This window comes from Medicago truncatula, chromosome 2, assembly GCF_003473485.1.
Source record: "Medicago truncatula cultivar Jemalong A17 chromosome 2, MtrunA17r5.0-ANR, whole genome shotgun sequence".
Taxonomy (NCBI): domain Eukaryota; kingdom Viridiplantae; phylum Streptophyta; class Magnoliopsida; order Fabales; family Fabaceae; genus Medicago; species Medicago truncatula.
The window spans coordinates 33,371,637-33,384,960 of record NC_053043.1 but is presented as its reverse complement, the minus strand read 5'-3'; positions in this window follow the sequence as shown (position 1 = coordinate 33,384,960).

Below are 13,324 nucleotides of genomic sequence, written 5' to 3'. Positions count from 1 at the left end.
TTTTTTTTCATATCAAATTTAAATTATAACCACAATTATAACTTTAAATAACATAATATAAAATATATACATTTGATCAAAAAAGTTATTTATTTACCCGTGCTTGGCACATGTCACTATACTGGTACTAAGCAATATCTCAAGGCTTTAATGATAGCAATACATTTTACTATTTATTTTTTTTTAGTTGAATTCATAACTATAATTTTATTCTTCTCAACAACAATGCATTTTAGGGTTAATAATGTTTTACCCCACCAATAATATAGGTTATTTTCAGTTTTTCCTTCTCTAATTTTTTTTTATTTACTCCTCTGTAAAAAAAATCTTTTAGAATACACCGTAATAGGTCATTCAAAAACCAACTTTTTTTTGTACAGAAATTTTCGTTTTTGAATGACCTGTTAGGGGTATTCCAAAACAATTTTTTTTACAAGAGATAAATAAAAAAATTATATAAAAGAAAATAAAAAATGACCTATTTTACAGAGGGTAAAACATCATTAACTCTATATTTTACATCAACTCACCCGTGCGTCGCACGAGTGCCCAATCTAGTTTTCTTAAATTCCTATTTCTCTTGCAAAATGATAAATGGCGGCAAGCTGTGCTTGGTTGGCTGGTCATGTGCTACCTTGTCTTCTATTAATTTATATTATATATATATATATATATATATATAAGATGACCACGTTTTTTATGTTAGTGGTAGCTGGATTGCCACCGAATGCTTCTTAAATGTACAAGGGACCAAATCTTTATGAGAGGCAGGGTAACATGATTTTTCTAAATAAAATTATTGATACTTACTACTTTCGAAGAACCAAAATAGTTTTTTTTCTAAGCAGGGGTAAGGATAGACAATCGAAGGAAACATCGACATCTTAATTAGGTCAACATCTTAAAAAATCTTCGTCCTATGCCGCTAAATTTAGAAATTTAATTATAAAAAAAAGGGAAAATATATACAAGATGAGGGGGGAACCCTCAAAGAAAAAACAAACAGAAAAAATGCGAGAGCAAATAACAACAGACTAAGGAAATCTGCAATTAGGAAAATCAATAAAAACTAACAACGGCTTATGTGACAAAAATGATTTTTTCAACACAATTCTTGTATCCGATTTGTTAATACCTCTGACATTCCAATATAATAAATTCATTGGGAAGATGGAGGAGGATCACCACCAGGCCCGTCCCTGAGGGGGTGCAAACAGCTCAACAGAGCTGGGCCTCCCTCAGTCATGGGCCTCAATTTTTTTTTAATACCCATTAGTACTACTGCCCTCCAAAAAAAATTTAATACCCCCAGCCATTTTCTGTCTCCTTGTTTTAGCCTTTTAGGCCTATTAGAATTAGGTCATCTTGCTTTTGGTGTTAGGTGGGAGTTCCTCATGTATACAGTAGTCATTTTTACCTTTGGGTGTACCACATATATACGGCACCTTATATTTATCTTTTAAAAAATATAAATAGATCATTGCTTTTTTTTAAAAAATACGTTTTGATTTTATCACTGGCCTCTTTTCATTCTCAGAGCCGAGCCTCCGAATTCTTAGGGACGGCCCTGATCACCACTTGCACGGGTTCTATAAGGCGAATATCCGAATACTTGTTTTTTCACCGTTTGCTTCTGTTTCCTGGTTATGACTTGTGTAAATCTCTCGTCCGCTGTCCTTTGATCATATTCTCGAATTCTTGCCCATAATTCCAAATCATGTTGGATGTTCTTGTTACTGTGAACCTCTTGATGCTGGCCAAGTGTTGAACTAATCTGAACTGGCTGAATATGTTGGTCCTTCTGAGTTGTCAATTTGTGCCGTTGTTTGGGCATCAATAAGTTGGGACAGTGGTGATGGACTTTGCTCCCTATTCGTAACGAAAATATCAGCATCAGAAATTTCGTGCATGTTATCGTGCTCTACAAAAGATGACACTTCACTGAGGCACTTTTCAATAGTAAATCTTGCACGGAATCCATTTCTTTTTGTAACAACGGATCCACCGGATCATCTGGAAAATCCGAGACCAAAGAAAGAACTGGTTGCACATCATTTTTCGGAAGCGGGGGCCTGACAATTCCATCATAAACATTTCGCAGTGACATGTGGAAGGTAGTACTGGACTTCAGACCATGGTTCGGGGAAAACGAAACAAGTTGTCTTTCTAAATGTGTCGCATTTGTAGCTATAGGAACAACCTCCTCTTGCGACATTGACTGCTGGGCCGGAGTTCTAACGAACTCCACATTCTCATGTTGAATTGCGGAAACCGGAAGGGTCTCTACGTGTGTGTCATGTTTAGGCTAGGACCCCGCAATTTCAAAAGCCTTAGAGGAACCAACACCTTCAGGGTTATCTCGCGGCTTCCATCCTTGCTTATGTTTCTGTTAATGCATCGGTTTTCTTACCCTTATCTATTGGTTTCTCATTATTGTCCACTGCCCTTGGACGTAACCATCGACAAGATGTGACAATATGGCCAATGCTCTTGCAATGGGTACCAAATTATGGCAGCCCTTCATATTAAATTGATACAGGAAACGAGAAAACCTCACTTTCGACCATAACCTCATAGAATATATCTTTGGAAATGTCCAAATCCACCGACACCCTCGCATAGTGTTCGAACAATCAATTTTTATTAGCATTATCAATAAGTAAAGGTGTCCTGACAACCCTTGCAATCTCATACAAAATTCTTTCCATCCAGTACTCTTGCGGTAATTCACATAAACGAATCCAAACTTATATATATTCTGCCTTTGCGTGTGAATGTTAAAATCCTTCGTCCATTTAAATAACCAAAGCACACCCGACTTCAAATTAACTGTGCCCGCTGCCCCGCACTGTGCGCAAGTCAGCAAATTAACTTTCAATTTATACTTTATTAAACAAAGCCTCATTCATTAACTAACTCAGCTACTTCTCATCATCAAATAATTCATAAATTACACTTTGTTAAATAACTCTTGAATTATACATCATTAAATAACTCATCAATTACACATAATTAAATAACACGTAATTATTTATGCCAATTAAAATAACTAACTAAACTAGTCATTCTCGTTCAATTAAATTAAGACGAGTGGCTCAACAAACATTTTATGATGGAGTTTAGATATGAGTTGAAAGTTGAAGAGTAACATCTTGATATTTCTTTTAATTGTTGAATTATTACTTTAAAAATAGTATGTGGGGTTCAACGGTGTTAAACCATACACATGGACCAAGGCCCCTTTTCCCGAGAATCGGAGATTCAACAAAAAAGGAATATAAAGAAAAAAAAAAGTTTCTGGGACCATCTTTTCAAATGATTTTACTTATGGCATGTCATTTTTTTTTTTACAAAACTTATGGCATGTCATGAAAGTTATATACTCCATCCGGTCAGGTTTATAAAGAATAAAAAAAATTAAAATCACTTTTTAGATACATTGAACATAGTTTATAATATATACCAAATATATTAGGTATTTAGTGAATTTAAAAAGTGATTTTTTGCTTATAAATGTGATTGAAGGGAGTACTTTTGTATAATTTGGTACAATAAAATTTGGAGTAAACAACTTAAATACACCATGAAACGTGTAACAATTAGTTTTTGAAAAAGCATATAATTAATGCATTGAAAATTGAAACATTAGAATTTAAAAATAAATAAAATATGTTGATTTTGTAATGGTTAAACAGTGTCTTGGAGACACTCGTTAACAACATCTTAATTTTAACATGTCATTGACTTCTAGCTTTCGTCACTCTGAGCGATCACCTACTATTTATTTATTGGAAATATTAATGAATGCTCCCAAACACTCTTTTAAGATCATAAATAGTAAACATTTTTAAAAATACATATAATCAATATGTTAAGAATCAAAATATTTAACTTTTTTTAAATCATAATTGTTTATGCTGAAATGTTTCAAGTTTGTCCGAGGACACCTGTTAGAAAACTCTTTATTTATACATAAAAGTTGGCAACATCACTATGATTGTGAACATTGCGTATAGATCATAGTAATTTATTTTTTCCATAATTATGGGAGCATTCGTGAATCACGTTGGAAAGCATTCGTGACATTACGTGTAAGATAAATTATGCGGGCATTCGTGATTCACGTAGGAATCCCATAATCAATTTTTTTCTAAAGAAGTACTCAATAATTATTCAACTATTTTGTTTAAGTACTTTCTCCTAAAATATCTATGCAATATTTATTACTATTTTTTATTAATAATATATTATTATTTATTGGATTCCATTTCATCTAACTACTTCAATATTAATTAATAATCGATAATTGGTTGTGGTGGTTTTGGTGTATTTTCTTCGATCACTATTATAAATAAATATTCACTTTTTTAAAATTATTAAATAATTAATTTTTTAAAATTATTAAATAATTAATGTATCTCTATACCAAAAAATAATAACTAATGTATGTAGTATATATTATATATCAAATATATTATACCATTGTAAAATATATATTTTGTTATATACAATGATTATGTCAAAAACAACATTCATGTCATCTTACTATGCAACTAAACATGTCGTGACACGCTAAGACAACATTTTTTAACTATGTGACTCATTGAGTTAACATTTTTCATTCTTTTAACTTTATTTTATTTTCACATATTACTTTAATTATTAATTAAATTAAAAAATTTATGCAAAACTAAAATGAAAAAAAAAAATAACAAATATTTTTTTCCCTTTCCCTCATATTCTTCCTTCAAGGATTCATGTTCATCCTTCAAATTTTCTTCAACTGAAAATATTAATCAATCCAACTCAAATCTTCATCTAAACCATTCATCTTCATCTCAAACCCACAACAAATTTTTTAGAAAAGTCAATAAAATTGCAAAATTGAACCCATCTCAAATTTCAACATAAACAAGAAAAAACAATCATGATCTAATTCGAATTTCAACCCTAAAAATGAGAATTTTATAATGACCCAATTTGAAATTCGTATGACATAAGTAAAATTAATGAAAAATTAGTTTAAACTTCACCGTATAATATCAAAATTATTCATCATCAATTTCAGATTACACCTTAAACTTACAAAACCAATTAACATCTACTTCATATCACACCCTAAAACTGAAAAAAATCAATCAAAATCCAGTTCTAATTTTATTCCAAAAACTTAAAAAAAAAATAACAATAATAAAAATCAAACAATAATTTTATTCCCTAAAACTGAAACAATAACCAACACATCATTTAACATGAAATTTTTGGATAAACTCACATCTCCCATTCTTTCGACTAAAGTTGAATTTCCTGTAGGTGTAATTATGTGAAAAAGTTAATCAATTCTTCTAATTCCCTTTTAGAGATTATTTTCTGATTTACCAGTCATGTTGTCGTGTGAAACTATTTGATTCCTGCCGTGAGTGAAAATAGTATTTGTTTTCTTTTTATTTGTACATAAATTTTTTAGTTTATTTAATAAAAGTGAGTTTCCTGTCTTTATGTACAGACATGATTTTGTTAGAGATGTACTTTTTGATATATTCAAGTGAGCGGGAGTATCACTGAAGAAGGAGGCGCCTGTGAACTTTCTGACTGACCCACTAGATGCAAGATCGACACTTAGGCCTGCGGATGTTATGGTGTACGGATGGGTTGGAGGAAAACATGCATGTGTGGACCTGAATGGGGTTTCACCACTTGTGGGTTTAGGGGTCAGAGCTTTTACGATAGGACAATAACCCTAAAAGCTGCGTCAAGCAAAGTGGTCAAACATGAGAAAACGTGTTCCGACAAACAACATGCTTTTATACAATTGCTTTTTGACACTTTCGACTTCCTAGCATCATATACTGTTGACCTTCTACATAGAATCCAAAGGGTTATGCATAGCAATATCATGTCTCCTAGATCTATGAATGTTGTGTTTACGAAGATTGATTTTGCAATCCAAAAAGGTCTAGTAGCACAGCTCATTGCTCATTGTCCGCATGCCTCTTATTCATGTATAAGTAATATTGATATTAGGAATAAAAATGACATGTGAAAACGATAACTGTCATATCATGTTAGTTGTATAATCAGAGTACATGAGGGTTGTTTTTAACAAAAAAAATTAATTCACTTGGTCCTCTATTGTTTCTTGATATGGCGGATCGACCAGTATTTAATTCACTTGGTCCTCTAGAAGTTAAAATCAACATTAATTCACTTGGTCCTCTAGTGTTTCCTGATATGGAGGATCGACCAGTATTTAATTTTAATCATATCATTGATGAAATATGACATTTGGAGTATCATGAGTAAAACAATGGCCCATTGAATTTTTTTGCCACCTCATTTTTGTTTTTCATCCCTTTTAAAATAAGGGTTTTGTTAACGAGATCACTCTTTAAGAATTTTTAATAAAGAAATTATTTTTTTAAAAAGTCAAAAACTTCAATTTCCAATGCATTAATTTCATAAACTTTGACAAAAACTTACTATTTAAAGTTACTAAACAATGTCTTAAGGGCATTTGTTAACATTTCGCTTAAAATAATTGTTTCTTTAATATTTTTTTCTCTGTCTTAAAATAATTGTCATTTTAGAATACTAATCAGAAGCCAAAAAGAATATCAATGCAATATTTATTATTTTTTCATTATGATACTAATTTTACCATTGAAATCAACATAATTTATCATTTCCTTAATAATCATACACAAACCTTAAACGACGAATATTGTGAGACGGAGAGAGTAAGCGGTTTCAGAAAAAAGTTCCTCGAACAATAGTATCAGTGCACTTCAATTTACGAGTCCACAAAAAAATTCCTCGAACAATTACCGATAATAACAATAAATTGGACCGATTACCTTTTATTTATTTGGGGCTGCCAATTGGTGGAGACCCACGTAAGTTAAACTTTTGTAGTCCTTTGCTTGATCACATAAAGTCCACATTGTCGGGTTTGAAGAGTAAAAATCTCTCATTGGGTGGTCGATTAGTACTTTTCAAGTGTGTCTTGTCCTCTCTCCCGGTCTATTTTTCTTTCCTTCTTCAAGGCTCCTGCATGTATTATTTCCTCTATTGAATCTTTTTTTTTTTTGGGAAGTGAGAAAGTTATAAAAATATCATGGATTAATTGGGACACTATTTGTTCTAAATATTAGAATGGCGGTTTGTGGGTGCAGAGGATTAGAGAATTTAATTTGGCTTTACTTGGTAAATGTGTTGGAAGTTAAAGACGGAAAATATGAGTTTATGGTATAGAGTTCTACTTGCGAGATATGGTGTGGTAGGAGGGAGTATTGAGGAAGGAGGGCGAAATAATTCTGTTTGGTGGAATAATTTATTAGTATTAAAGATGGGGCTGGTATGGGTGTGGGTAGGTGGTTTGCTAACAACATTGGCCGAGACACGTGGATTGATGGTTTACTTTTTAAAAAGTAGTTTCAGCCGACTTTTTGATTTAGACGTTAATAAAATGGCAACGGTGGATGAAATGATTTCTCTTGGGTATGGGGGAGGAGGGTGAGGCGTGGTAGTGGAGGCGTAGGTTATTTGCTTTGAAGGAGGAGCTAGTTAGAGAGTGCATTCAATTTTTAGTTAACATTGTTTTGCAGCCTAATCTTTCTAACAAGTGGTTATGGCATTTGCATGCTTCAAAAAGTTATACTGTTACAAGTGTCTATAATTACATGATGTCGACAATCACCAACTAGGCAACCGATCCAACTGCATATGCTTGGAACAAGGAGGTCCCTCTAAATGTCAGCCTCTTTGCTTGGCGAATGTTGCGGAACCGTCTTCAGGCTACTTACAACATAATAAGGCGACATGTTCTTCGGCATAATGTGCAGCCTTGGGTGGGTGGATGTGGTAAAATGGAAGATGTTGATCACTTGTTCCTCTCTTGCGATTATTTTGGGAAAATTTTGAATGGTATTTTGCAATGGTTTGGCTTCAGCATGGTGCAACAGAAACATGTCGTCAATCACTTACAATAGTTCTAAATTCTACGCAGTTTTCATAAAAGCATCCGCTGGGTTTTTAATCTCATTTGGCTATCTTGCGCTTGGGTCGATAAAATGGGCTCTTGTTACAACAACTTCTAAATACAATCAAGATTCAATTATTTTGGTGGCTAAAAGAAAAGCGTCACAATCTTGCTTTTACCTATCACTTGCGGTGGCTATACCCTTTACATTGTTTGGGAATCTTTTTGTAACTGTTTGTCTTTTTCCATTTTGGTTCTTTGTTACTGCTTTTTCTAAGATTCTTGATGTAACTTGATTTTTTCTGGTCTTCCGGAACTCGTTGTGCTTGAAATTCCAGATCGGTGATTTATAATATTTCATTTTAGTTTCTTCAAAAAAATTAATAATAAAAATGATATTGTTGAATCTCTCCCTAAGCTCTTCTCTCTTTGCCTCTTTTCTCCACAACCCTAGCTTTTCTTTTGCCTATGCTATCTTTTTCTCTTTGTTGTAACCCTAATTCTCTAATGCTTTATCTATTTATAACTATCAATCGGGTTTCTTTCACTAGTAGAAAATATACATTTGACATCAGGGGGTTTTCAGTTTTCACATCAGCACGAAAAATACCTGATGAGAAAGATACACACGATGAGTATTGATAGAAAATTAGCAAGTGTACTAAATTGAATCGAGTAATAAATTAATTCGTTTCCTCAGGGACTGTTTTAATCTCTACTTAACAAAAACATTATCATTAAGATGTAATTAAATTGGGGTTTGCCTTAGGCAAATTGGAATTGTGTGCAATTGAGATTCAATTGATAATAGTAACGTTGGTTTTTGAAATATTTTAGAGAGATGACTAGGTCATTCGAATCATCTGCAATTTACTCATTGGGCAACCTGGTTCTTATATCTACGAATGTCACAAAGTAAATGATAAATTAACATATTAACTTAGGTCAATCCCTTGATCCTAAGTCCGCTTTTCTAATCATAATTCCCTAATCCCTTAGGTGAACCTATAATTGTCAAAGGATATTAAGTCCGTTAATTCAAAGATCTCAACCTAACAACGTTCCATCCCTAGATTGTCCGTTAGATTAACCAGCATAAATAGATCCGAGGTACACGCTACAGTCAATAGTCATATAATCTCTTAAATCAATTATATTGGGTCAGAATCATAAAAGCATTAAGAACAAGATATACTGAATAAACTAGATTGACATTCATAAACGTAAGAGTTTCAGGTTACATCCACATGAGTTAGTACAGAATCATCTCTTGACCTAATCACAACAGACTTAGCTACTCATGGCTAAAGCATAAATAACTAATGATAAAGAAGAATTCATTACATGAGATTGATAACCGGCTATAAGTTTTGATGGTCTCCCACCTTTTGCTCAGTGATCCAGCTCCAAAAGTATGATTTTCTCTCCAAAAATTCGAACCCTTCTTTCAGAAATCGACTTGGCTTTTATAGTGAAAAATCTGGATTCGCCGAAATCGTAGCCCGATCCCATAAATCGGAGCACGATTTAATCTTAATCTTCAAAATCTGTCTGACGCTCCTCAAAATCGGAGCACGATGGAATTACATCGTAGCCCGATTTTTTACGTAGCAAAAGCTTCCAAACTTGACCACAAATCGGGCTACGATGGCAGAAATCGGAGCACGATTTCCTGCATTCTTCAAGCATCAAAATTGTTCTTTCTGTAGCTTCAAACTTATGCAAAAACACCTGAACTCATCTAGAATTACATAAAAAATTAAGCCAAAAGTAATGCATGACCTAGTGTCATCAAGTATTGTGGAGGTTAGCTTTGGAGCTACCTCGTCTTTTGCTTTTGAAGTCTTAGAGTCGGGCTCTGACTAGGGTGTCTGTTGTTATGCTTTATGACTTTATGATATTTTATCACTCATTATGTTGAGAATGGAGATTGTTTATGGTGATGTATTATGATTGTATGACATGACAACTTTGATGATTTTTATTATATGTTGATGAGTTGTATGATATTATTTCCGTTGCGATGTTTTGAGAAAAACTATTTATGCATATTTTCGAATTATAGAAGAAGTAGCATCTAAATCCTTTGCATGATTTGTATTATTGACGTGATTTATCGCTTTGAGGATTTAGGATGTTATAACAAACAACTTCAAAGTAACTTCAAGGAAATGTATTTTAACAATCAAGATACTTTTATACAATCTACATTTAACACATTTACCTTTTTTAACATCAGAGGTTCTAGATCATGTACAAAGAGTTCAAACATGTATAATAATGTCTTGTCTTCTAAATCTATGAATCTAGTTTTTAAAAAGATTGATTTTATCCTCTAAAAAGGATTAATGTTGCAATTTGTTATTGCATGTTTTTCATTCATGTGTGATTATCTATTATTTTCAACATGATTGGATTTAGACAAGCTTAATGAAAACAATTAAAAAAAAAACTGCCATGAAATTTTCTTAATAAACAAATAAATATTTCCAATCGGAAAATAATTTTTTGACAAATAATAATTACAAAAAGAATTGATTAAAATTAAACCAAGTAAATAACAAAAACTACTTGTTATAAACAAAAATCAACATTTTTATTTCATACGTTAAATAATGTATTTGATCTATAATAAAGAACGTATACATTATCCCCGTGAGCATAGCTCAGTTGGTAGGGATATTGCATGTTATATGCAAGGGCTGGAGTTTGAACCTCAAACACCCCACTTCTCCACATTTAATTATGTGAGCTCTAACCACTAGCCTACTTGACCAAAAAAAAAAGAACGTATACATCATTAAATGAATTAATTTAGAATATAGTTTTTGTTAAGATCTTCACCCTCCGATCATTATTATAAAAAAAATCTACATTTTAGATTCCTTTATTTAATAATGTATATGGTCTTTATTATAGACCATATAATTTTTTATTTTGTTTTGGTTTAGTAGCCTATTTGTTAAAGCTCACACAATTAAATGTCAAGAAATAAGGTGTTCAAGATTCGAATTCCAACCCCTATATAAATTATACAATGTCCCTACCAAATAAACTATAAATTTTAATTTTATGTAGTCGTTGATTTCCAACTTTCATTACTATGATCCGATCGATGTGAACGTTGACTTCCAACTTTCATTACTATGATCCGATCGATGTGAACATTGCGTATTAGGTATTAGCTAGATAGATCTCGAATCACGTGGGAAATAAAGAAAAAATTTATTGTCCACGCCAAGATCTCAAACTCACCAAATAGCATGTGGAGTATATTTTGTTAGGATCATTTCAATAAGTGCTGTAACATGTTTGAATAAGGAACTCGTAAAAAGAATTTTATCTTAAAAAATACGATTAAGCATATACTTATTCCGTTTCTATATATAAGCATATTTTATCTATAATAAATAAGTATTTAGATATAGGGATGGAGGGAGTATAAAAGAGTGATGATATATCTCTCGAAAGGTTTTCCTCGCGATTATCCCAAATACACTTATTGTTACATTTCTTTCTTTTTTTTTTTTTTTTGAGCAATACATTTCTTTCTTATATGTACTGCTAATTATAATTAAAAAAAGGTCATGTGTTTGAAAGAAGGAAAAAAGGACACGCCCTCAAAGAAAAAGAAAAAATCCACCGTCATACCGTTATTGCACTATCCTTTTTAAACAACTCTATAGCTATCATTGCCTCTAGAGCTGTTAAAACGGGCGGCCCGGCCCTAAACGGGCCGGCCCTAGCGGGCTTCGAGCTTTAGCGGGCCGGGCCAAAAAGCCCGGTTGACAAAACGGGCTTGAAATATACTACCCGAGCCCGGCCCTACACGGGCCGCGGGCTAAACGGGCCGGCCCGTATTAAAAATTATATTTTTTTTATTTTAAAAAATACTATAAAACACTACTATAATTTTTTTATAAATAATATTTTTAATATGTTTAATTAATGTCTAGCACAAAAGTAAATTGTAAACATTTTCGTACAAACGTCGTAAACTAAAACGACGAGAAAAATGATTTTAAATAAATTAGATATGTTATGGTTATAGATATTTATATATTCGATCTTTAAAACTATAAATAACGAAATGAATAAATATAATTTTATATTACATTTATATTTGTGTTAATTCATTGAATTTTCACTTTTGTTTTATACTTTGATAATCAACTAAGTAAATAATTATTTGAAAAATATATATAATTTATAGAATTTTTTTTTGTTATGCGGGCTAACGGGCTACCCGCGGCCCATTCGGGCTAGCCCTAACGGGTACCGGGCTTTTAAGGGCCGGGCTAAAAAGCCCTATTAAAATTCGGGCTCAATATTTTAGGCCCAAGCCCTATATTTATTCGGGCTAAACGGGCCGGCCCATACGGGCCGGTCCGTTTTGACAGCTCTAATTGCCTCAATCCAATTGAAAACGAGTCTATATAAAATTAATAATTAGATGTGAAGTGGTCCTGGTCTTGTATGTATAGCTCAACTAATAATTAAAATAATGCAACTTTTTTTTTTGACAAAATTAAAATAATGCAACTTTTCAACCAAAAAAATAATAATGCAAGTTTTCACCAATATAATATTTTTTTGTCAGGTAGCTTAGTGGCTAAAATTCGTGTTATAAAGTAAATAAGTAGGATGTTCGGGGTTCGAATCTCAACCCCTGCATATAATAATGCATTGTCCTACCAACTGAATTATGCTTACGGGACTCACCAATATAATTAATGCAAGTGGATAGTTGCATGCTAATTCGGGACAAATTCACGATCCACCTTCTTGCGAGATTCATCATTACTCTCTATAAAAGTTATAATTAAACAATTTACTTTTGATTATTTAAACAATGTCATAATGTTAGTTTTTTTATGACAAATATTACTAGGTACTTTCTTTGTTCTTAATTATAAAATCATTTAAAAAAAATGTTGTCCCTAAATATACAATTATTTACAAAAAATTAAGATGCATTTATTACTCTTTATTTTAGGAGAATGCTAACCATTGCACTTGGGGCATTGAATAAGGGGATAAAAATAAAAATATAACATTAGAAAATGGTGAAAAGTGATAAATTTAACATTTTAAAAATCAAAATGTTGTTGAAACCAATGCAAACATACTACTTTTGACTTCCTTAACCATTGCCCTCAGGACAATGGGGCAATGGTTAGCAAGACCTTTTATTTTATAATATAAACTTTGATTTTTTTTTTCTTCTGAAGAATACATAACCATTATTAATTCCCTAAAAAAAATATGTAACCATGATTAATATTATTCATGTATCTTGAAATATGAAAAATTAACATTAAATATATTTATATACAAAGGACAAAT